Consider the following 23,989-nt stretch of genomic DNA (forward strand, 5'->3'; position numbering starts at 1 on the left):
CAATTTTGAAAGCAAAAAGAAATCAAATTTGGTTTTGTGCAAACCACATATCAGTCCTGCTGCAGTCCAGTCAAATCCCCCCCTTTCCAACTGCCTAACATGCTATCAAGTTTATAACTGAATTCAAAGTAATCTCTATTTCCATCAAAATGAGAAGACAGGCAAACAAGCTGCTTATACAACAGCCATGTTATGATTTGTTTGCTATTTCTGTTCTATTACATCATTAGCACGCTGGTTCTGCTTCTGGGAGGAGCCAGAATTCACATTAACAATTCTATTATTTCATATATAATTTCAATAGCACTGTGGGCAGTAATGTCAGAGAAAGAAATCCTTTTATGGATTCTCAATACTTTGACCCTAAAAGACAAACAAAACAACCCTCTGAAATCAGATTTAAATTCCTATTCTGTGTTTCTACAAACAGTAAAATGGATTCCAGTATAGCTAGGAAGACTGAACGTACTCTAAGCTCAGAATAAGGTCCCTGATTAGGAAGTAGCAGTTGTTTCAACATAATGTTATCTCTGCATGTTAATTTATTTAATTATGATGATTTATACTTGACTGCTTTTGTCTCATATTGATGGTTGCAAAGACATTATTCACTATCAGACACTGTGCTTTTTGTCCAATTTTCTAAGAGTCACTATTAAAAACTATGCAAAACATTTTAATCGATACTGAACATAATCACAGTGAAGAGAAAAATTGCACTGCTTCAGAAAAAAAAAACCCACAACGAATAAACCCCTTCATGTTCCCATTGGTAGTATACCAATGAACTATAGAGGTTATTCAGAAAAGGTGATTTCATGTTTTATCATTTAGAATGTATCTACTTTTATAACACTTTATTTTCTCTTTTTTATGCTCTAGTGTATAACTTATTTTATTATGTAAATTCCATATTTCATTAGAAAAGGTGAATGGAAAATATAGAGAAGGAGCATGAGAGAAAATATTGAAAGCTAGTCATGCTATGAATTTTCTAATACGGTACTAATAAAGAATTATTCAGATGCTGACATTGTGACAGAGAGATCATCTGACCTTCCTTATCATCATTTTCAGTTCATCAACTGCAACTTCTGCGTGAAGTTTCAGCTAGCACTGTTTATGTTGGTCAGATTCTTTTATCCAGGCATTTGTTTGCTGGATTTTGCTAGCAATATATCTGACAGCTCTGGCATTTATGACTCTATACCCAGGAATAAACTTCAACATAATTTTTCCACTATACCCATGCCACATTACCTTTGTAATACGACTTTTTATGTTTAGGTCTTTATCCAGACCTCTGCTTCTTTCTAGAAAATTGTCAGAGCTGCAACTTGTAATGACCCAAATTTATTGTATAAATAACCTGAGAGGAAAAACTTTGAAATAGACATGCTGCAGCCAGAAATCAGAAGATAAGATTTTTCTCTGTAATGTCAAAAGTTTTCATTTTCATTCTCTTTACAGTCTTAGAGTAGAATTATAAAGACTACTGATACTTTGCAGCTTTCTCAAAAAACTTTATGTAGAATTTCACAATCTGCAGATGTAATCATGATTGCTATTGCCATTGTTACACCTATGAGAAGAGGTATCTAAATCTAGTGCTTGGACACTGCTAATCAGTGCACAAGCCAAAGGCATGTTTTCTTCTTTCTTTTTTCTTTTTTTTTTTTCCATTTTCCCCAATTTTGTGTTAGAAACAAAGATCAACATAAAGACTGTTTTGAAAGAATATTTTTTAACTCAAGTCAGATTTCTTAAAATCATATTTAAAATTTTCAGAGATATTTGAAACTATTTTAGAGGAGGATAGAGGGGAAAGACCAAATAAAGATTCACCCTGGATGAACCTGTGAACACTGTGCCTTCAAAGTTTTTCACTGAATGCTGAAAATTTATTAAACTAACTGGATCTGACTGCAATTTTATCTACACCTTCTGCAATTCAGGGTAATGGAGGTTTTAGAGATAAGAAAATGGTCCATTTAAACAAGACCAAAAAAAGACCCTGAGACTACCTCTAAAGCCTAAGCAGCATTTCTTCTTTTCCATTTGCTTCTTTCTTCAATATTGCTAGCTTCTTTATTTATTCATTTCAAGTTCCAAGATGCTCAGCTGGTGAATGGAGCCTCTTAGTCTAGTAATAACATGAATCTTCATTTCTTCATATATATATAAAAAAAAAAATATTCCAAAATAAATACAAATAAATAATTTCTTTCTTGTCATGATAGTCTAATACTTCTCTTCTGGACTTCTTTGACAATGTTTCAAAATGATATTCCTAAAAGAGCTTCATAATTCCTTTTTGGGAATTAGTATCATAGAATCATAGAATAGTTAGGGTTGGAAAGGACCTTAAGATCATGAAGTTCCAACACCTCTGCCATGGGCTTGACCACCTCACACTAAACCATGTCACCCAAGGCTCTCTCCAGCCTGGCCTTGAACACCGCCAGGGATGGAGCATTCACACCTTCCCTGGGCAAATTATATGCTTTCTCTACAGTGCAGGCCTATACTCTGTCCCACAGTAAATAACCTCCATATACAGGGGAAATCTGCATATCTACTCATTTCTCAGTAATCATAAATTTTCTCTGTGGAGGAGGACCAAGTCTCAAGCACAATTTGGACTTCTAATTTATGTTTCTGTATGTTTAGGTAAAATAGATACCTTAATGAAAAAAAAAAAAATCCTGTTGCCACCGAGATACTGTAAATTCCCTTAGATTTAAATTTCATAGAGAGAAATTGATTAGGATAGTAAGGGTGAACTGGTGAGCTGAATCAGGACAGACAATAGGACTTAAACAGAGAAATGGGGCTTGAAGTTATTAATTGAGGAAGATGTGGTAACTCAGCACACAGGAAGAAGTCTAACTGAAGTGACAAAGAAAGGATAGTGGTGAAAGAGCAAGGAGGTGAAAGAATCAGAACATACCTAATGAAAAGTCTGAGTTTACCTGGTGCAGAAGTAGGCAATGAAAATGAAGGGTGGTCACTGCTAACTAATTTACAAGAATCTGATTGAACCAGTGACAATTCTCTTTTTTTTTTAAGAAGGAACTTACCAAAGCTAACTCAGGGCTGTTGGTAAGCCATATAAAGTTTCATGTTGCTTTAGTCCATGTACTCTGAAATATATTCAAGGCTTCATATCAAAGCATGTACTGAGCAGAAAAAGAGTCCATAATAATTCACTAAGTAGGATTAGGACTAGCCATTTAAAGATGATATTTACAGATAGAAGAGCCTGTATATTCACTGCAGATTGAAAAAACATTAAGGCAGGTCAACACTGTGACTTTCATTTATGTAACTCAAAATTGGAGCATGTATTAAGCACTTCATGCTGACTGCTAAAGAAGGAACTTAGTAAAAGAAAAAAATGAAGACTCAAAAATAGGAACATAACCAAGGAAAAAATTGAGTTAATTTATTTTAATGTTCACTAAAACATCAGAAAAGGAAGATTTTCATTAAATATGTATTACGAGACAATTTTATCAAAAAAATAACACCTTTTCTCTTTTGGAATTAAAATGCAGCTAGTGGTGTTCATTATTTATATTTCAGGCAATACATGAAACATCTGCATATTATTTTGGTCTGCAGAGAAGCATTCAGTAATGCAAAACTGAATGTAAGTTTAATATATTATAGTTTCACATATGTAGGATTTTTTGTATGCATAAATAAAACATTCAGTGAGAAAATAAAGTACTTGCTATTATATTTTGAAAAAAAAGTATTTGAACCTAACTTCTCAATGTAATAATTCATGCTACAGAGAAACTTTATACTATATTGTTGTATGACTTTTTCAGGGAGTTAGTGGAGAACAGACAAGACACAAATAGTTGAGAACAGCAACATGACAATGAGTTTTGGGATGGTTTATGGTGGTGTCTGTTTTTAGGCATTTGTTGCAGTGGAGATAAAGTCAACTTATACCTTTAGGGTGTCAATTACAATGCAGTTGGCCAGAATGTTCCCAGATATCTGATTTAATAAGAGCTAGGTAAAGATAAAAACAGATGGAGGAATGAGAATGAAGTTTGAAGACTAGAGGCATAGAACATGCCTGAAACATCATCCAGTATCTGTTCAATATTTGTTCAATTATTATGACAAAACGACATTAAAACTGACACTTTGCTGGCCAGTGATAGTGATAAGAAGAAAAAAGGTGTTTTAGAGAAATATTTATTGTAGCAGTCAATAGCTAGAAAAAATAGTCAAGCCTATATGAGAGGAGGAGAAAGAGGACACAGCACCATTGTAATTAGCAATGCATATCAGAAATGGTTACTAATGGTACAAATCTCCAAAGAGAGGAGGAAGATGGGTAGGGTAATTAAGAGTATCTAGATTGACATTCTTGTTCAGCACACACATCCTGTTCTAGCTGAGGCAAAGCAATTATTTACTTGTCTGCCTAAAAAAGCCCTCCTTCTCTACCAGACCATCTCCTCCAGAGACTCCATTAGAAATGCTTAATGGAAAAGGCAGATGTGACCATAGGAAAGGGATAGAGAGACTAGAGAAGTCCATTTAGAGCAGAGTCATACCTGACTTCGGGAAGAATTTAAGGAGCCTTCTTTTTAATTTTGATACAATCTTCTATGGTAGTAAAAGTGGCACTGAAGTGAAAGCAAATTCGTTACTGCCATCTTTTGATAACAGATTCATTGATGATAATTTTCATCAACCGTCCACCAACAAAAGCCTGGCCAAAAAGTGATCAAAACAATGAAGTGATTAGAGAAGAAGTTTGTAGGCATCCAAGATGCTGCCATGCGTAGAGAAAACAAAATCTTTTGTAGACTTTGATTGCCATCTTTTGATGGAGGTCATAATGGAAATGACATTTGCAAGGAGTGGAACATGTGCAACACACCATCTTTTTTCACTTTGTTTTCAGAGGTAAAGCTTTAGGATGGAACATCCTTAAGTTACTTCAGTGGTACATGCAATGACCACATCACTGTAATTCAGATGTCATATCGTAATCTTACAATAAGCATAAGTATCCATCAGAACGTAATAGTGATATTTTTATGCTCATGGTGTGTAGAGTACGTCTCTTTAGAACTATGTGGGAAAAGTGAAGTAAGGAAAGTGCAAGTGAAGCACTACTAGGCTGCAAAGACTTGTACATTTCCAAAGATGTAGAATGTTACAGTATCCTAAAAATTGCCAATTTATTTCAAAAAAACCTTTCTTCAATTGGCTTCAGTTGCAATTCAACTCAAGATATACAGTACAACATAATTTGACTCAGAAGATGATGTGCATTTGTATTTCATTATTAATTAAACACCTAAGTTTTACTAGAATCAATAATGTATTTCTTTCTAAACTTTCATGCCATATTTTTCTGTGTCTTACTTTTCACTTTGATTATTTCAAAAAGGCCAAGGATCAGACCTGGCTCTGACTCTGTGGTAATTCATTCTGCTTTAGAAAAGAATGGAAATGATGTCTGTGGTGGACTGACCTTGGTTGGCCTCCAGGTGCCCACCAAGCAGTTCTATCACTCCCCTTCTCAGTAGGACAAGGGAGAGAAAATATTACAAAAGGCCTGTGGGTTGAGATAAGGACACGGAGATCACTCAGCAATTGCTGTCATGGGCAAAACAGACTTGACTTGGTGAAAATCAATTTAATTTATTGCCAATCAAAAGTCAGAGGAAGATAATGAGAAATGGCTCAGCTCCAGAGGGTCACAGTCTCCTTCAGGCACATCCACGTGTTTTGGCAGGGGCTTCTCTATGGGCTGCAGGTGGATATCTGCTCCACTATCATCCATGATCTGCACCATGGTCTGCCAGGGGATCTCTGCTCCTGTGCTTGGAGCACCTTCTCCCCTCCTTCTTCACTGACCATGGTGTCTTCAGAGTTGTTTCTCTCAAATAGTCTCACTCCCCTCTTCTGGCTGCTGTTGTGCAGAGGTGTTATGACAGAGGTGTTACTAGCGTCACTGATGGGCTTGGGCTTGGCCAGCAGCACTTCTGTCTTGGAGCTGGCTGGCAGTGGTGCTAGCAGACATAAGGGAAGCTTCGTCTCACAGAAACCACCACTGCACCCCCCTTGCTACCAAAACATTGCCATGGAAAAACATTGAATTGCCATACAATCTCTGATATATTTTTCAGCAAATTCTGCAGAATGATAGTTAAATATATAAGAGCTACAGACAAAGTCTATGTATTTCTATTCCTCCCCAACAGAATACTGATAATCAGAAAATTAGATAATGAGTTAAAAATGGGATGCTTTAGAGATGCAGTCTACTCAAAAAAATATTATAAAGTGATGTCCTTAAAAGGAAATAAATCACAACTTAATTATCTAGGGTTTTTTTGAGCTCTTTTTTTTCCACATTTTTTTTATTACGCTTTTTCAAGTTTTATCATTCCACCTTTTCTGTGATTTAAATCATTACCTAATTCACTATTCTTTAACCAATGGTTCTTTTCTAATACAGAACTCTTTCATATCATAGAACCTTACACAAGCTGCTGTTATTCTGATGGCTTGGCTTCGCGAGCGAAGATTTGGGAAGGGCTTTAACCATGCTTACTACAAGCACGATGACCCAGGGCATGTGTGATATGCAAATCATGTTGGAAGAAAGGCTGCTTTGGCAATCAGGAAGTGTCCAACCATGACTGTCAACTCCTGAGCTAACTCAAGCTACCCATGCGCTGGTCCACCCATATGCAACGTTGGATCTGCAGCTACCCATGCACCTTGTCACCTGCCGTTTCGACCCTCACCTGTCCATACAGACAAGTGAGAGTAAGCCTTTCCACCCTGCGCAGTGGGTTTTTTAGGTGAAGCGCAGCTTGCACAGAACTGGCCCCACCCTTTACACCTGAGGTTTAATTACCACGGCCTAGTTATCTAGAATGGTGACAGCGAAGTCCATAGGTCATAGGTTTTGTAAGAGTGTCCTTCTCTTCGATGGGAGACCATACAAGGCTAGACAAGCTCCATCAGCTCAGGTTTGAAGATAGGAGTTTTCCTTCTCCTATGAAGAAGGCCTGTCTTCGCTAATGAAGATTCGGGAAGACCTTTACCCATGCATTCTGAACAAGACTCTCATCTCCTGGGTCAATCACAAGCGACTGATGACACAATAGCACAACAAGTGTCTAGGCGGGTTACTTAGAGGCGTTCGGTCATAAGCACGCAGATGGCAGCCTCGCGCCAGTGGCTCCTCAGCCAAGCGCACTCACTAGGGGTCTGAACCTACGGTTCCTCTCGTACTGAGCAGGATTACTATTGCAACAACACATCGTCAGTAGGTAAAACTGTCTCACAACGATCTAATCCCACCTCACATTCCCTATTAGTGGGTGAACAATCCAATGCTTGGTGAATTTTGTTTCACAATGATAGGAAGAGCCAACATTGAAGGATCTAAAAGTGACGTCGCTATGAACACTTGGCTGCCACAAGCCAGTTATCCCTGTGGTAACTTTTCTGACACCTCCTGCTTAAAACCCAAAAAGCCAGACGGATCGATCCTTCTGTTATTCTATTCAACGGTTAAATAGGCAATTTCAGGAGAAGCATTTTAAGTATGTTTTCAGACAAATAATATTTCTGTATAACCTGGCAACCTAATGCAATGATCTATCAATGATCTGTTGGAGACTATGTCTTCCTTTGATGAAAACCTAACTGGCCAATGAACACAGCAAGTGGCAAAACTCCCACTAAAATCCAGACAGGAAAATTGCACCTCAGGTTGTCATAATGACAGTAAGAGGGAAGATGCTCCATTGTATCAGATCTGCTATTATAAAGTCCGTTCAAGGTACTCTGAAGGTGCCCTAACAAGAAATCATGTATTACATCCCCAACAAAAAGAATATGTATGGGTCTATTCGTTACCTGTCTTTGAAACTTTGCTACATTAAATGCCCAAATCACATAAAGTTCTTGCATGCACATCTCTATGACTGGTGTTTAAACATTATAATCTGTATGGCAACAAAACCAACTTTTTCTAATTTGAGTATTCACAGTAAGTAATATTTTGCACTACAGGCTGTTTCAATAACTTCATTTCAGAGTAGTGTACTTTCCAAGATTCAGATGGCAAAATTTGTTCCTTTTTGAGTAAAAATTAGAACTTGGATCATATCATGGTAGCATTTGCATGTTCTGAAGAAAAACCTATTATAACACCTTAGTTCTGCCCTACTAAACCTGGAGTACTTGCAATAACCAGTTCCCTTCTTAGTCTATTCTGTTTGATTTTTTCCTGCAAATTACATAAAATCAGTCTTAAAGGATTCATTTCTACACTTTTTTGTAATGTTTACAAACACAGCAATTATATGTAAATTAATGTAAATTACTTGTTTGTACACACGGTAGAAACTACCTAAATCTCATTTTTCAGGCAACAGGAGGGAAGAAAGTCACAAAATGGCAGAGTGGTAACAAGATGACCTAGATGCTCATCACTGTTAAATAAGCTACTTGAGAATAGAAAAATCATAGCAATAAGCAATGAAAAGGTGACTGGCCTATTCCACAGAAAGAGATTTCCCATGAAAAGTCTTAGATATTTCCTATGTTCATCATGTCTAAAATCCTTTACATCTTTACTTGATTGAATTATGCTAGAAGAAAAAAACAGAGAAAAAAAATGATTTTTTTTCACTTTCATATCTAAAAGGAAGTAAAATAACAGAATAATACAGATTTCTCTGAGTTTGTCTAGAGAGTGAATTTGACATTGTATTATTAGAAACAGTTGTGACTTTAAAAAAAACACAATGGCTTTGAGAGGCTTTCATTTTTTAAAAACTGTTTTATATAGTTGATCGGAAGTTTCCCTCCAGCATATTAGTTTTTAAAGAAAATCTTTATACATCTTCTTTTATACTACACCAGCAGCACATAAAATGAAAGTAATTTACCTGTATGCCTGTAACAGATAACAAGGCAGATTGTAAGACACCACTCAAGACTCTTGAATACTCAGGACCAATATCCATTTCTCACTATTTTGCAAAGCATACAAAAAGACAAAAGGAAAGACAAGAAAAAATAAAAAATAAAAACAAAAAACAATCCTTCACTTGTTTAGGTAAAAAGCTTTGAAGGAGACACATTAGGAAGGCAGTGCACAGAAGTTTTGAAATTTTATATAAATGCCATTTCTTTCCTATTAAAAAGCAAGTACCATCTCTCTAGTATAATCTGTGAACAGATTATGTGCAAGCATGTTAAACTTGGACTTTGTTCCCAAATGTATGGCATCCTCTTCATTTGTTCCAGAGAACATTAGTCTGTTTCTCCATGAGGTAACATTCTTTAAATGTATTCTTGTCTTTCACAGGATATTTGCCAAGAAAAGCTTTGAGTCTAAGTTTCCTTGATTTCTTCCTCTCCCCAACCCTCAAAGCTTGCTTAAGTCAGAGAAAAAATGTATGTTCACATGCAACCATTGTCAAGATTTCCTCAATTTAATTTATTTGCCTTTATAAATAATTTTTATTATATTCCAAATTATTATTTTCTCTGTTCTAGAGAAAGGTTGGTAAATGCTAAATATTCCATTAATAGGATAAAAGAGCTATAGGGACCATTACTTTGTGCATGAACATACCACTGACTTGTAGGCTTGGAAACAAACTTCTACCATGAAACATTAAAAGAGATGATCTTTCGAGGTCCCTTCCAATCTCTAACATACTGTGATACTGTGTGATATTAATCTGGAAACTGTGTGTTAGTATAGTTCTTCATTTTCTTTACTGAAACATCAAGTATTGTAACCTGCTTCCTACATTATTATTTATTTGGATTGCTCATGAAGTTTCAAAAATTTGAGTTTCTTTGATGGCTTTTTCTTTCTTTAATAACATTTTACTTTGGACATGGAAGCAGTCAATAAATATCTGGTTATTGCCCAAGCACACATAAAGAGTAACATACTGCCAAAACATAATGACATAGTTTAAGTCACAAAAATGTTAATGCTAAATAGTACTTGAAACTGTTTTAATGATCAGATTTAAATGTCAACCACATGTATGAAGAAGGAGAATAGGAAAAGTTGTTGAGATGTTAAATTAAGTTAGATCAGTTCATAAAATCAGCCAGCATTCTAGCACGGATGGGCAGCTTGCAAAGAGTTAAAATGTTCTTGGTGCTTTGTAGTCTAAATTAATTTTAGAAAATAATATCCATATTGTACCTTGAAGGAAGGCCTAAGCAGTAAACTTTAACTGCTGCCTGAGTTGGCAATCATTTCATAGAGACAAGACACTGCACGAGAAATTGCTCTATAAATAAGATCCCTTATAGAAGAATTAAAATGAAATTCATATTATTGATGTTCACTAGGAGCCATAAAAAAACACCACACGACAGCCAGGAAGTGGCACTTGTTTCAAACCACTGTCAGAAGCACCTGAAGGACACCCTCAAAGTTAGTTTGATCAATGATGATTAATATATTGGTCAAGCTTTCCGTTCAACTGTAATGCATTTGGAAGCCTTGAGGAAATAGATCTGGCAAAAGGAAATAGGACAGATATGAGATATCCCTACTGCAAACCCTTTCCTATGGCCATTAATCCAGACAAGTGCCCTACCTTACTAAAAGAATTCTCTAAATTCTTCCTTGAATCCTCTTCAGCTCTGTTTATGGGGCTCTGCCAAAGCATACATTCTGCTTGCAGTTTCAAGAAAGAACAGTTGTGTGATGGTTGCACAAGATCTCTGACTGCTGTAGCTGGACACTATTCTGCAAGCATTTCACAAAGCTTTCTTCACAAAGGACTGAGAAAAGGTCACATGGAAGTTTAAAGGTTTAACCTGTAAATCTGATGGTGACAATAGCTGCAGATAGTGGAAATGGGAGGAAAAGAGATCGAAAAGTATATACTACCTGTTTGAACAAAGGCTACCTGTATGTCATAGAAAAGGCAGAGATAAATGGAAAAGAAAACAAATTGCTGGAAACAATGTCAGGAGTTTAAAGAATCCAAACCAGAAAGCAAGAAATTATATATCATTACTTAAACTGAACTTGATTACTGGAGCCATGTCTTTTCTTCAGACATTACAAACCATGAGCAAAATATTCTGAACTACTGTAGTATATATCACTTTATGAAGGGGGGGAGGTGATGGATATTTTGCAGTTAGCAGTGACACTAGTGACACTGCATAGCAACAGGAACCTGCAAATGTTTGAATTTTGTTTAAATAAAACTTATTTCTATTTGCTACTTTTTCAAAAGTCATTTTCAGTCAGCTTCACACTTATGGAAAGTAATGGATTAATGTCACCAGGGCTATCAATCTGCTGTTATTATTGCACACAACAGATAAGGCCCTGTCAGCTGCCATAGCTGTGAACTTCAGCCACATTCCATGGTGATAGGATAGCATCCAAATAGCTCAAGTACTTTGATACCTGAAAAGTATGTTGGGAAGTGTATTCAGAATACCATACCTGATAACAGAGACTATAACAATTTGATTAGAAGTAATTTCTGTCTATTTTTCTACTTGCTGATTATCAGAGAAAGTAACAGTAAGTCAAAATAGCTCTAACAATTGTGCACCCAATGTGTACAAAAAGTGGTTCACTAAGATGATTAATTAAAAACATATGTTTTCACTTGATGTTTTCCAATATCTAAAAATGTACCATATCACATTTAAGACTGAGGATAGGGAGAGATGTTTTGGTTTGGGTTAGGGTTTTTTTAGCCATGTGCAATTCTGTGAAACTCTTTTTTTTTTTTTTTGTAAATGACATATGGTTTTGAACATCGTAATAACTTGCATTTACTGACCATATTTCTTGCTACTGAATTTTTTTGTTCTTTCCCTTTCAAATGTTTCATTTTAATTCAGGCTCCCTAAGAGCTGTAAAACCTTGCACATGAACTTTTGCTTACAGAACACACAGAGCATGGATTTCACCATCATGTGTCTTTCCTGTTTTGCAAATTCTGTTCATGAATTCAGCAGGTACAAATAAAAGCAATTAGTAGCCAGCCAAATGCTAACATCTTAATTATAAATTGTCGTGGATGTAATTTAAACATAACTTTTAAGGTATCATTCAATTAGGACCTAAAAGAACTTAGTCTTATTCTTAAGGCTGCTAATAAAGGTATCAACTGGTGTTAATTCCAGCAACATAGTCCCTGAAAACTGCTTGCTAATTCACACACTCTTAGGATGCCAGACAGACAGCAGACAGGATTAACTTTCAGGTTTATTTGCCGTGTAGCCTCATTCTGCACTTACACATATACTACTAGCAATGTGCTTGTACTAAGCACACTGACTCCAAACAAAGCTGCATGTGAACTGGTAGCTGTGCTATGCATTTCTCTGTTAACTGAGGCTGATTTTAACAGATACATGTACTAGCAAAGGGAACTAAGAACATTTGAACTCTGCAATTTTATGCACTACTGAAACACAAACAAAGGGTTATTATTTACTTTAGGGTTTCTAATGTTGTAATTAAATACGTCATTCTGCAACTACATTACCCTCACTACTGACACATTGGGAAAATGTTGCACTTGAGACTTGAACAAATAATGTTTCAGGGCAAAATCAGTGATTTGTATTGAAAAAATCAAAGTCATTCACATTCTGAACATTCTTGCAAGAACATTTAATTTCTTGAGAAGAAAATTTTGACATGAATGACAGAGAGTAGTTAGGATCAAGTATAGATCTCATCAGTTTCCGAAGTTGGTTTATTTTGCACATTAGTCACAACCATGCTCTTTTTAATAGGACAATTAAATAGATCATTAGTCATTTTATAGCATATTTATTCACCAACCAAGAGGAAATTGTTATTCTGCTCTGAGATGAGCTGGGTAATTCCTGACAGATAAAATCAGAAACCTTCAGAGATGTGTGCATTTCCAGATGCCCACCTTCAATTAATTCCAGCAGCAAGGTTTATTACCCTGTCCTTATATAGTGCTTAAGTACCTACCCAGTAAAGTTCCTTTCAGCTCTGTAGCAAATTAGTTGCTAGATCGCAGAACTTGCCTCTCAGGGAAGGCAGTACAAATGCTAAGGTCAATTAAGTTTGATTTGGCATAGCTTACAGATTCACCTTTAGATTGGGTAAAATGACACCAATTCACAAACCCAACTCTGATCTCTTTAAAGTATGGTTTGAAAGATACCTGTATCCTTGTAGATAAAATATTCAAGGTCCTTGAATTTACGTCTTTAACCAAAGGCAAATCTAACTGTCTCTTTGTAAGGTCACAGCTAGCAGATTGCAACAACTTTAAGCAACAGTCTCTATATGAAATATCAGTTCATATAGGTAGACTGTACCTCTAGTTGAAGAGTTCATGTTCCTGCCTGACACTCACCAGACACACACACACACACACACACACACACGCACAATGTGCAGTGCCTCCCATAGATACCTGTTTTTCTCAGAGAAACTGTACCTTCATGAATATTAGTGGAACATCAAACATATACCTGCGCATCTGTACTCAGTACATCCTGCTCTTTCTAAAGGGAACGAGAAACCTGAGTTTTCAATACTGGCAAAATGAAAACAGACATTACCCTGGAAAAGTCAAAGGAGGTATGCTAATTATTCTTGACTATAGCTAATGTGATGCTTTGATGTATGCAATGGAGATAGTTAAAAAGCAAGGAAGGCTATTTGGCTGGGAGGTGAGTTGTTTGTATATTGTTGATATAGGACAACTCTTTATATAAAGTTAGAGAAATTCTGGAAGAAATAAAATTCTCAACAATGGAAATACTTCAGTTTTAAAAACAGGAAAATATATCTCATGTACTGCAAGATCCAGAAACTTTTCTGGGTAATGCAAAGAGGTGATGTCCTTGACAGTATTTAATTGGCAGAACTTAGAATGTGTTTGATAACAGGAACCAAACTCTGCTTATCTCAGCCCAGAATACAGATATCATACATTTACAGCTGTAATGTCTGTAGACCCTCAGTAAGCCTCTGTACTTACAGGACAAACCAGACACAATACTTGTCACATGAACACTTTTTTACCCTATTAGCTATAGACCAAGACATACCACCATGACCTATAATGGAAGTTACCTTAATCTGATTTTGATCAGATGGCTGGCTGTATTTCTAGATAGTCACTAAGTAGTTCAACAAGTACCCAAGTCAGATACCACTCCTGGGACTGGTGGCAGACAGTTCTTTTACCTGGAATATGTGAAAAATGCTGTGCTACAAAGAAAATTTAGGAAGACCTTGTTATCTTTTCCGCTTGAAGGGTTCTGAAAGCGGCAGAAATAGCACTCAGTGCAAGAATCAACTTGGTCTGAAAGTGGCAGAAATAGCACTCAGTGCCAGAATCCAAATTGGTGTACTCTGGCAACCTGTTTTCTTAATTTGAGATACTTCTGCCCTCCAAAAAAATCTTAAGATTTCAGGTGATTTGAAACAGCACACAGATGCAGTATTCCCGAAGACCTACAATCTGTGCCCAAGTTTACTAGTACACTTATCTCAGTGGAACTCAAAAGAATAAATCACACCATTAAAGCAAAATTATGAATATGTGATTTGTAATTCAGTAAATTAGGCCATTTTAAACATGTATATTTCATTTTTCTGAGTCATTTACCCTAAACAAATATTTCAAAATATAATCTCTTTGTAACTTTATCATTCATATTAAAAGGATGCTCAGTTTCTGAATTAACAGCCCTTTCTTATTCAAAGTACTAGCAACATTTAGCTGAACATGTGATCTGAAATGATCAACAGTAAGTAGCTCATGTTCATGTTGTGAGAAAATTGACACATACTTCTACTGACAGTCACAGGAATTAATCCTCAAAAATTTCATCTCACTGACATGAAGTTCTTCCCTCATGAGTCTGCTATATTCCTTGCAGTATTTCATAGCTAATAATTCTTGATCCACTTTCATGACCTACTGAGTTCCATTCCACTAATATTTTGGGGGTTTTGTTAGAGTGTCTCTCTCTGTATTTGCTGTTCCTTATGTCTTTCTGTCAATCTGCATTTCATATTCTGTATGAGTTGTATCCACAACTGATGAATATAATTTAGAGAAAATTAAAAATATGTTTAGGGACACTGAACATTAATGATTTGTTCTTCTGTATTAAAGGGTAACATCTTTGAACAAGAGCTGTAATCAAAATCATGAGTGTGGTCTAGAAAATCGATTACAATGTTTTAACTAAGATGCCTTTATCCAAATTCTTTAACAAAAAGTCACCAGTAAGCTCTTTATTTTCATCAGTGCACTGATGATACCAGTGATGAATCTGCCCATTTAAGCTTTTCCTACAAGCCCAGTCTATTTGTTTGAATCAAAGGGAGAAGCAGGTTCCCTGAATCTAGTGTTGGCCATTTGTGGAATCACTGTGTTAAGTTTTAGCTTTGTTCCTTAGGGACCATCAGAGTAACCATTACGTTATGCAGTGCTTCATCCTTGGGCTAATCTTTTTAATTATATTAGCTGATTATAGATGTGAGCAAAAATGGCAGAACTGATGGCAAATGGATTTTCCAGTACGGTTCATTAAAATGCAGTTCATTCAAATACCTTGGGAAGGGTGTCAAATAGGTGAAAATATGTAGGATAGACAAATCAAAACTGATTGTAAAAGCTACTGAAGAAATAAGAGCAAGATAAAAGTTGACATGAAAGGCTAATTTAAGCACTGAGACTGTTTTAGGACCATTGGTCTTAAATGGTTGTGTACAACCACTGTTCTGAGATAACTTCATGATTTGTTTTCAACTTGCTGCAGTCTGGCCTCCAGTTTATGCAGATGTTGTGAAAATGCTTGGATACCAATAAAAATATATTTGTATCTCAGCTCAGGATGGACCACAAAGCCATTGGAGCAAGTGACTAAACATCATGTAGGTAAGCTACAGTGATATCAAGTGCATGCAGCCACACTGCACAGAGACAGAGAGACTGGAGTTTGGGACGGGAACACGAAGCCATTAGGCAATGTCTCCCGCTTTACAGGAAGATGAGCCTGAATGACACAAGGCATGGTCACTTCATGAGGTAAACACAGGAGCACAACTCCTGAGAGCAACATAGAACTATTTAAAAGTATAACTTACTTGAGATGCTGCTTGATGGAATAGATCTACCAAACCTGACAAAACTGCTTCCAGATCTATGAGGGTACTGACATGGGAAAACCAATCAGCCAGTATATAATCTGGCTAACATAAATGTGGTTTAGTTATTTCCATATAAATTAAACCTTTGACTGTACTGTGGACAAATCCTAATTTATGCATTGGTGATAGTAGTAGCAGGTGTTTTGCATAGTAAAGTTCTTTGCGCAGTCTGAATACTGCGGGTATTTTTTGTTATGAGAACTGTGAGTCAGTTTTCTTACACTTTTGGGTTTTGTTTGGTTTTTTTTTTCCAGTTTATTTGTATTTTAATGTGTTTTTCCTTAATAATGTTGCATTATTGACTGGCTTTGATATAGTTATAAGGTGTGGAATGGATGTTAGATATTCACCTGCCAAAAAGCAATTAGTGTGAGGGACAGAGGCAGGGGAATGTTTTGTTTTAAGCAATGTCACCTGTTTGAGTAAAGAAGCTGTGCTTCATTACATTATAAGCAGTATTATAGTAGTTTTGACCCACATTGCTTTGACCAATATTAATATGATACTAACCATAGGGAACAATTTAATTACTAGTATCATTAACGTTCTGAGCCAAGAGTTTACAGTATATGATAACACTAAAGCATCTAATAAAAGATGGAATCTGTTGTTTCAGAGTGCTAACACAATAGCAAATCCTTAATCAAGAAAAATTACAGTCTAAGTAGTTAAGAAAAAGAAAGTTATTCTTATATTTTGTGACTCATTCCTACTTTGAATACCAAGGTCGAAGGAAAATTCATATTCCTGAAGTACATACTCTAGAACTAGTACTTTCTTAGTTACCATGTTAATTATGAAACCTGAATCCCTTTGAATGCAGTAGCAAAGCTCCTTCAGATTTCACTGGGCCCAAAACTCTGTTCTGACACTCTTTGCCTGCTAGGTTTAGAAACTATCAACTCCAGAAATCCTTCTGCACTTTCTAAATTCAAAGTTTATACTTGTTCTCTCTTCCCTCTCTTCTATAGTAGCACCATCTAAGTATTGCTGTGTGGTACGGAATGAATGTCAAGTGCTCCCCATTTATAAGGGATATAGATTTGAAGTGCTAATATGCTAGCTATTGACATTTCTAAAGAATACTGCTGATCGGTATTGCAGCCCAGAATCATCTTTTAAATACTAGAGCAACATGTTCAACATCAACAGTAGCAGTGCTCAAAATTTTGACAGCATGGGACAGCAGAGATTATTCCTCCTTCAAGCCATAGAAAATTCAGTTGGGAGTCTAAGGGTACATGAGGTCTGTGAAGAGCTACTATTTCTTAGATTTTAATTTCTCACACACTTCCTTTTTTTCACCTGCAGATAATCATCAGCAGCACCTTACTATTTCTGTTCCAGTTATATTGACCCCTCAGTTCTCTGTATTTGTAAATCTAACAATATTTTTCTTAAATACTCTCCAAATAACTGTTTTGTCAACCTTGTCATTAAAGGCAGACAAAATCTAAACAAGTCATCAAATTAAATCAGTAGAACTAAGGATTATAACAAAGGGAATGAAGCTGACTACAGCTGATTTTTCTTGCCACTAGTCTGAGCAGATTGCTTCATTGTTCCACACCTCCTAACCATAGGACACATATCTGAGAACTGCAGATAAGATTATTGCAATAATTTTTTCCTAATCCTGTTTCTTTGTTCCTATGATGAACCGGCTGGATGCAGCAACTGCCATTACATACAACCATGTCATGTAATCCCTTTCATAAACTTATCAAGCACCATTTAAAAAGTATTTAGGCCTCTTGATCCTGCTATTGCTGTTTTACTCAAAACCATCGCAGAGCTTTTTGTTATAAATTGCCTTTTATTTCTCATCCTTATTTAATTCACAGCCCTGTTTTTACCATTTGATCTCTTGCCTAACATCGTATAGTGGTAAATAAGGTGAAGTGATAAGTGTGAAGTAGGAAAATGAGCTAGTTTAATGAAGAACAGTCAGAACCATTCTGTGCAGATTATGTTAGACTAAAGCCTGCTGGGTTGTGTATCTATTCTGTTTGCAGGGGTACTAAGATTAGCCTATGCAGATCAGTAAGTCCTACACTGATTTTTTAAATGTAACCTGTAGAAATATGCATGTAGCAAAAATCACACGTGTTAGATTAAATCAGCTTAGTGACTTCTAAATGGCAGCGAAGCTGGTGAAGGGATTGGAGAACAGGTCTTATGAGGAATGGCTGAAGATTTAGTTTGGAGAGGCACCTTATCACTCTCTGCAACTACCTGAAAGGAGGCTGTAGTGAGGTGGGGTTGGTCTCTTCTCCAAGGTAAAAACAACAGGAAATGGCCTCAAACTGCACCCGGGGTGTTTTAGATTCAGTATTAGGAAAAATTCCTTCCTCAGAAGGGTTGTCAGCATTGGAACAGGCTGCTCAGGGAAGTGGTTGAGTCACTGTGCCTGGTGATATTGAAAAGATGTGTAGATGTGGCACTTAGGGACATGGTTTGATGGTGGACTTGCCAGTTCTGGGGTAATGGTTGGACTCTATGATCTTAAAAGTCTTTTCCAACATAAATGATCTTATGATTCAAACATCCTATGATCCTCCGATTCTATGATATGATCCTAAAGTAGAACTATTTCTTCTTGTTCTGAAGGTACAACTAGACTTAGATTTTCTTGAATCATATCTTACTTTTATATAGCATTTTTGCATAACAATCCTATGGCCAATTAATATATCTACTTCCTGCTTTTTTACATTAACTGAGGATAGTTATATTTTAATAGAAACATTTTTGCCTAGTTAAGTACATGATGTTGCATTTGTACAGTTGAATTTCACCTCTTTTCTGTTATTCACCTTTTGAAGATTTCTCCATTAACATCATTCTGAGTTGACTCTTACATTCACTGGCACCTGTTGCTATCTTCCTTTTATGTCTGCCTACTTTATAAGCTTCTCCTATCACTCTTCTTGTTTAAAAATAACTTCTTAGTCATCATCTTGGCAAATACTTTATGGAAGCTCTAACAGATAAGATGACTGTGAAATCTTCTTTAACAAAGATGTAAAGTCAATCTAATACTATTTTGCTAATGCGTATCACACACATGTGAAGGCTTTTTCATTTGACTCAATTGCTATAATAATTATTTCCTCAAAGATTTATTCTAATTGCATAGCTAAGGTCATTCTGGAAGATTTGTAGCTGCCGCAGTAATTTTCTTTCCTTCCTTTTCTTTTCCATTCAACCAGTATAATTACTGTATTGTATTATTATTGTATTACAATACAATACACATATTTTTTTCTTCAAGTCTTTATTTGTTCCATAATAATTTAAATAATAACAACATACCACTATTCCCTAAAAGACCCTAAAATATAGGATAGTATAAGATAGGATAGAATAAAATAACTTAGGTTGGAAAAGACCTTTAAGATCAAGTCTGACTGTAAACCTAGCACAGCCTAGTCCACCATTAAACCATATTCCTAAAAGCCACAACTACATGTGTTTTAAATACCTCCAGCAATGGTGACTCAATCACTTCCCTGGGCAGCCTGTTCCAAAGCTTGACAACTTTTTTTAGTGAAGAAACTTTTTCAAATATGTAACCTAAACCTCTCCTGGCACAACCCAAGTCCATTTCCTTTTGTCCTATCACTTATTACTTAGAAGAAGAGATCGACACACACTTCATTACAACATCCTCTTGGGTAGTCTTAAAAAGCGATAAGGTCTTCCCTCCTTTTGTCCAGACTAAACAACTGCAGTTCCCTCAACTGCTCCTCTTAAGACTTGCTGTTGAGACCCTTCAAAATCTTTGTTGCCCTTCTTTGGACTCCCTTCAGCACCTCAATGTCTTTCTTCTAGTGAGAGGCCCAGAACTGAACACAATATTCAAGGTGCAGCCTCACCAGTGATGAATACGGGGGGAGGGTGATCACTTCCTTAGTCCTGCTGGCCACACTATTGCTGATACAAGCAAGGATGCTATTTGCCTTAGCCACCTGGGCACACTAACAGCTCATATATCATATATTTTCTAACCTCCAGTCAAGTGGGACCTCCAACAGTTTGTTAGCACTTCTGATAAATGATTAAAAACACTTTGGTGAGCACTTCAGCCAGTTCTCTCAGTGCCCTTTGATAGATCCCATCTTGCCCCATAGATTAGTATGTGTCTAAGTGGTGTAGCAGGTTGCTGACCATTTCCCCTTTGATTCTGGGGGCTTCATTCTGCTCTCTATCCCTGCCTTCCAGCTCAGGGGGCTGGGTACCCTGGAGAAAAACTGGTCAAAATATTAAAGCCTGAGGCAAAATTTTCTTCATCCTTTGTAACTCTGTTTCCCTCCTGTATCCAAAAAGGGTGGATATTCTCCTTAAATCCTCCTTCTGTTGTGAATGTATTGTCTTGCAGCAGTAACAAAATTAAGTTTTGGTGGGCTTTGGCCTCTCTAATTTTCTCCCTGCATAAACTCACGACATCCCTGAAGTCCTCCTGAGTTGTCTGCCCCTTCTTCCAAAGGTCATAAACTCTCCTTTTTTTCCTGAGTTCCAACCAAAACCCTTCTTCCCCATCAGTTCATCTTTCAGCACATGGGGACATCCTGCTCCTTCACCTTCAGGATTGTCTTCTTGAGGAATATCCAGCCAAAGTCTGCCTTCTGGAAGTCCAAGGTGGCAGTTTTGCTGAGCCATCCTTATTCCTCTGAGAAGCAAAACCTATCATTTCATGATTGCTATGCCCAATACAGCCTCCAGACACCACATCACCCACAAGTCCTTCTCTGCTCACATACAACAGGTCCAGTGGAGCACCTTCCCTAGTTGTCTCACTTACCAGTTGTGTCAGATGTTTCACCAATTCCCTGAAATACAAATTCCTCTGAGTATTAGCAGACCTGATTCAGAGAAATTCAGGCATCTTTTACAGTTGTTTGTTAGTATCTTAGTCAAACTTATTTCACAATAACTATATACACACATAATGTAATCGGGGTAAAAAAATCTGTAAGACAGAGTATTTGTAAGCATGCCATAAGTAGTTATCTTTCTTCATGAAAATAAAGTTTTTTTTTAAATCAAGAATTTGAGTTCTAACCCATTTTTCTTATTATTCTATGTGATCTGTTTGTAGAGCTCTTTTATAATTTTCCCGTGTTTCAAATGTTACAACCACTCATTGTTTTATTACAGTTATCACAAAGAAGTTCATTAGTTACAATGACCAAGAATATCTAGACACCAGTATTTCCAGTAATATAGTCACCAGTAATATAGTCACCAGTATATAGTGGGTAAATAATTACCAATAATGTTGCAATTTCTAGTACAGTTAGTCTCTCCAGTAAAATACAGGCATCTATATCTTCAACCCTTGAAGCTTGTAAAGACCTCTCATAAAACTATCAAAATAAAACTGCTTTTATCACCTTTCCCCAAAGTAATTTTGATAAAAATAAGTTTCTCTTTTCTTCATGCTGATTTTGTTTACAATTTATCACTTCATTAACCAACAATGCTATGCTACCATCCCAGCTTTCATTATTCATTCCTGAATATCACATAGCCTTAAATAAGTGTGTTCCAGTCATGTTATTAGATACTGTACTCAACAGTAAAAAACACATAAATTGATGGAAAATACATACAGAAAGAAGGCTTAGTAGTCAGAAGTGGTCTAAATTAATAAAACCATGAAGTAGCTGTATGAAACTAGAGTTTAGGGATGTGAAAGTGTGTATAATCACAGGGAAAAACAATTAAATTAATAAAAAAATTGAGGTTATAAAAAGACCACTTAAACACAGCCTACATAATGCATTAAAAACAAATTAAGCATTATCTCTGCATTTATGTCTACCAGTAGTTTTACAGCTGTAACTGTTTGCTGCTCATAGCAGTTACTTTAAATCTACCCTCAATTATTTTTTGAGCTTGGACTTCTTAAAGAAAATAAGAGAGAAGTTAAGAAATTAATGGTATTTATCTGAGGACGTAGTAGCTTTTTTTTTGATATAATTTAAAGAGGAATAGATTGTTTGGGGGTTTTTAAACTCAAAATCATATCTTAAGTCGAAACTAACAGGATCAAAGGAGAAAGTGCTAGATAAAATGCATTTGTATCTGTGATGTTTAGACTAATTACCCTAACAGTCCAATGAATCTCTACAGTATCAGTGTAATCCAGGGCCTTAAATGGCTCTTTAGACACCTGATCCCATTTCAGACCACAAATATAACCTAGACACATATAATTTTCAAAACCGATGTTATCAACATTGCACCATAAAAATTTTTAACACCAATTATCTAACCCTCAATCTAGGTTTCCATAACTCAGAACACAGCCTGCATTTCCAGGCTGAGCCTCTCAATCCTTTTGTTTCCTGCTCCTGATAGGTGTATTCCTGCCATGGTATCTGCTGCATCTGCTGCTGCTGGCTTGGCAGCTCAGGTGATTTTCTGAACTAACACGAAAAGTCGGGGCAATTTTATCAAATCAGTCTCAGTGATCTGACTTCACCAAGTTTCTGGTCTCAGATTTTAAGAGACTAACTGCTTATTTTCTCCTGTATGCTACAGCAACTTGTATCTTCTTAGCTCCTAAGTTTCACCCTAAGTAATTTCCTTCCTCTAGCTACTTTACTGGGTGTTCAGAATGTACTAATGGCTGTTGCACCCTACCTGGTCTAAACTCTACTATTTGCAGGGCTCTTTTGACTGTACAATTTATGAAGTAGAGGATTTCTAACTCTTTGAGCTCTGTAAGGAGGTATTATGAAATGTTTAACTGCGCATCCTCAATGTCTTCTAAATTCTATGGGGTTTAATACACACACACTGTTTTCTACAGTCAAAGCAGTACAATGCTCAAAATCTCAATGGGCATCTTTCAGCATGCTTTATAAGTCTTTTCTGTAATTAAGAACACTTAACTGTTTAAAAATATGCTTTACTCACCATTTTCATCTTATCCATGAAGATTTCTTTTCACAGGACTCAAATAATAAAAACAAGCTTCAAGTGAAAACCACCCCAACTGATATGCCATGACTACAAACAGGGCTGAGCATGATGTCAACGACCGGTGTTATGGAGCATTCTTATTAAAAACTAACCAGCATAGCTCAACCACTGTCCATAGGACACTCAAATATGCTGTATAGTAGCTTAATTTATTAATACTGTAATTCATAGAATAGTCCCCATGTATTCAAAAGATGCTGTTTGAGGAAGATGTCATTAGGTTTTTCTCACTTTCTAAACTTTTTTTACTTTAAACATAAAGTTCATATGACTCTATAATTAATAATTCTAGAATATTAATATTGGCAGGCAATTAGTATTATTAGCAAAATTAATAATCAATAACATGTACGTTAATAATCGCTTAAATACGGGAAAGTACTGGAGTTTTCCTTTTCTCCCAAATAAATCAAGATTACATAGCATATTTCTAAAATCTTACATCTTCCACAATGGTTGAAATTAGAAAGTTATTTCCATTTTCGTCTATTTACAGAAATAATCCGTGCACTGTGCTAAAGATATATTTTCTGAATCCGAATAAGCTTTGCAAGTATGCCTATTTTAAATTTTCATATTCTATTGAGTTTAAATTATGGTTTTTCATTGAGGTAGACCTTAAACTGGGCTTTAGCCACCTTTGACCTTTTCAGCACTTTTTTACATAATATTTTGTGGAAAAAAACCTTGGTTATTTACCTTATTGTAAATGTTGCTTATGTAGATCGTCCAATGAAGCTATAGGACAAATTTGTATACTTTCAATATTGT

This window comes from Pezoporus wallicus, unplaced genomic scaffold (genome assembly GCF_028554395.1).
Source record: "Pezoporus wallicus isolate ANWC-B61680 ecotype Strahan unplaced genomic scaffold, APGP_CSIRO_Pwel_v1 contig_818, whole genome shotgun sequence".
NCBI lineage: Eukaryota > Metazoa > Chordata > Aves > Psittaciformes > Psittacidae > Pezoporus > Pezoporus wallicus.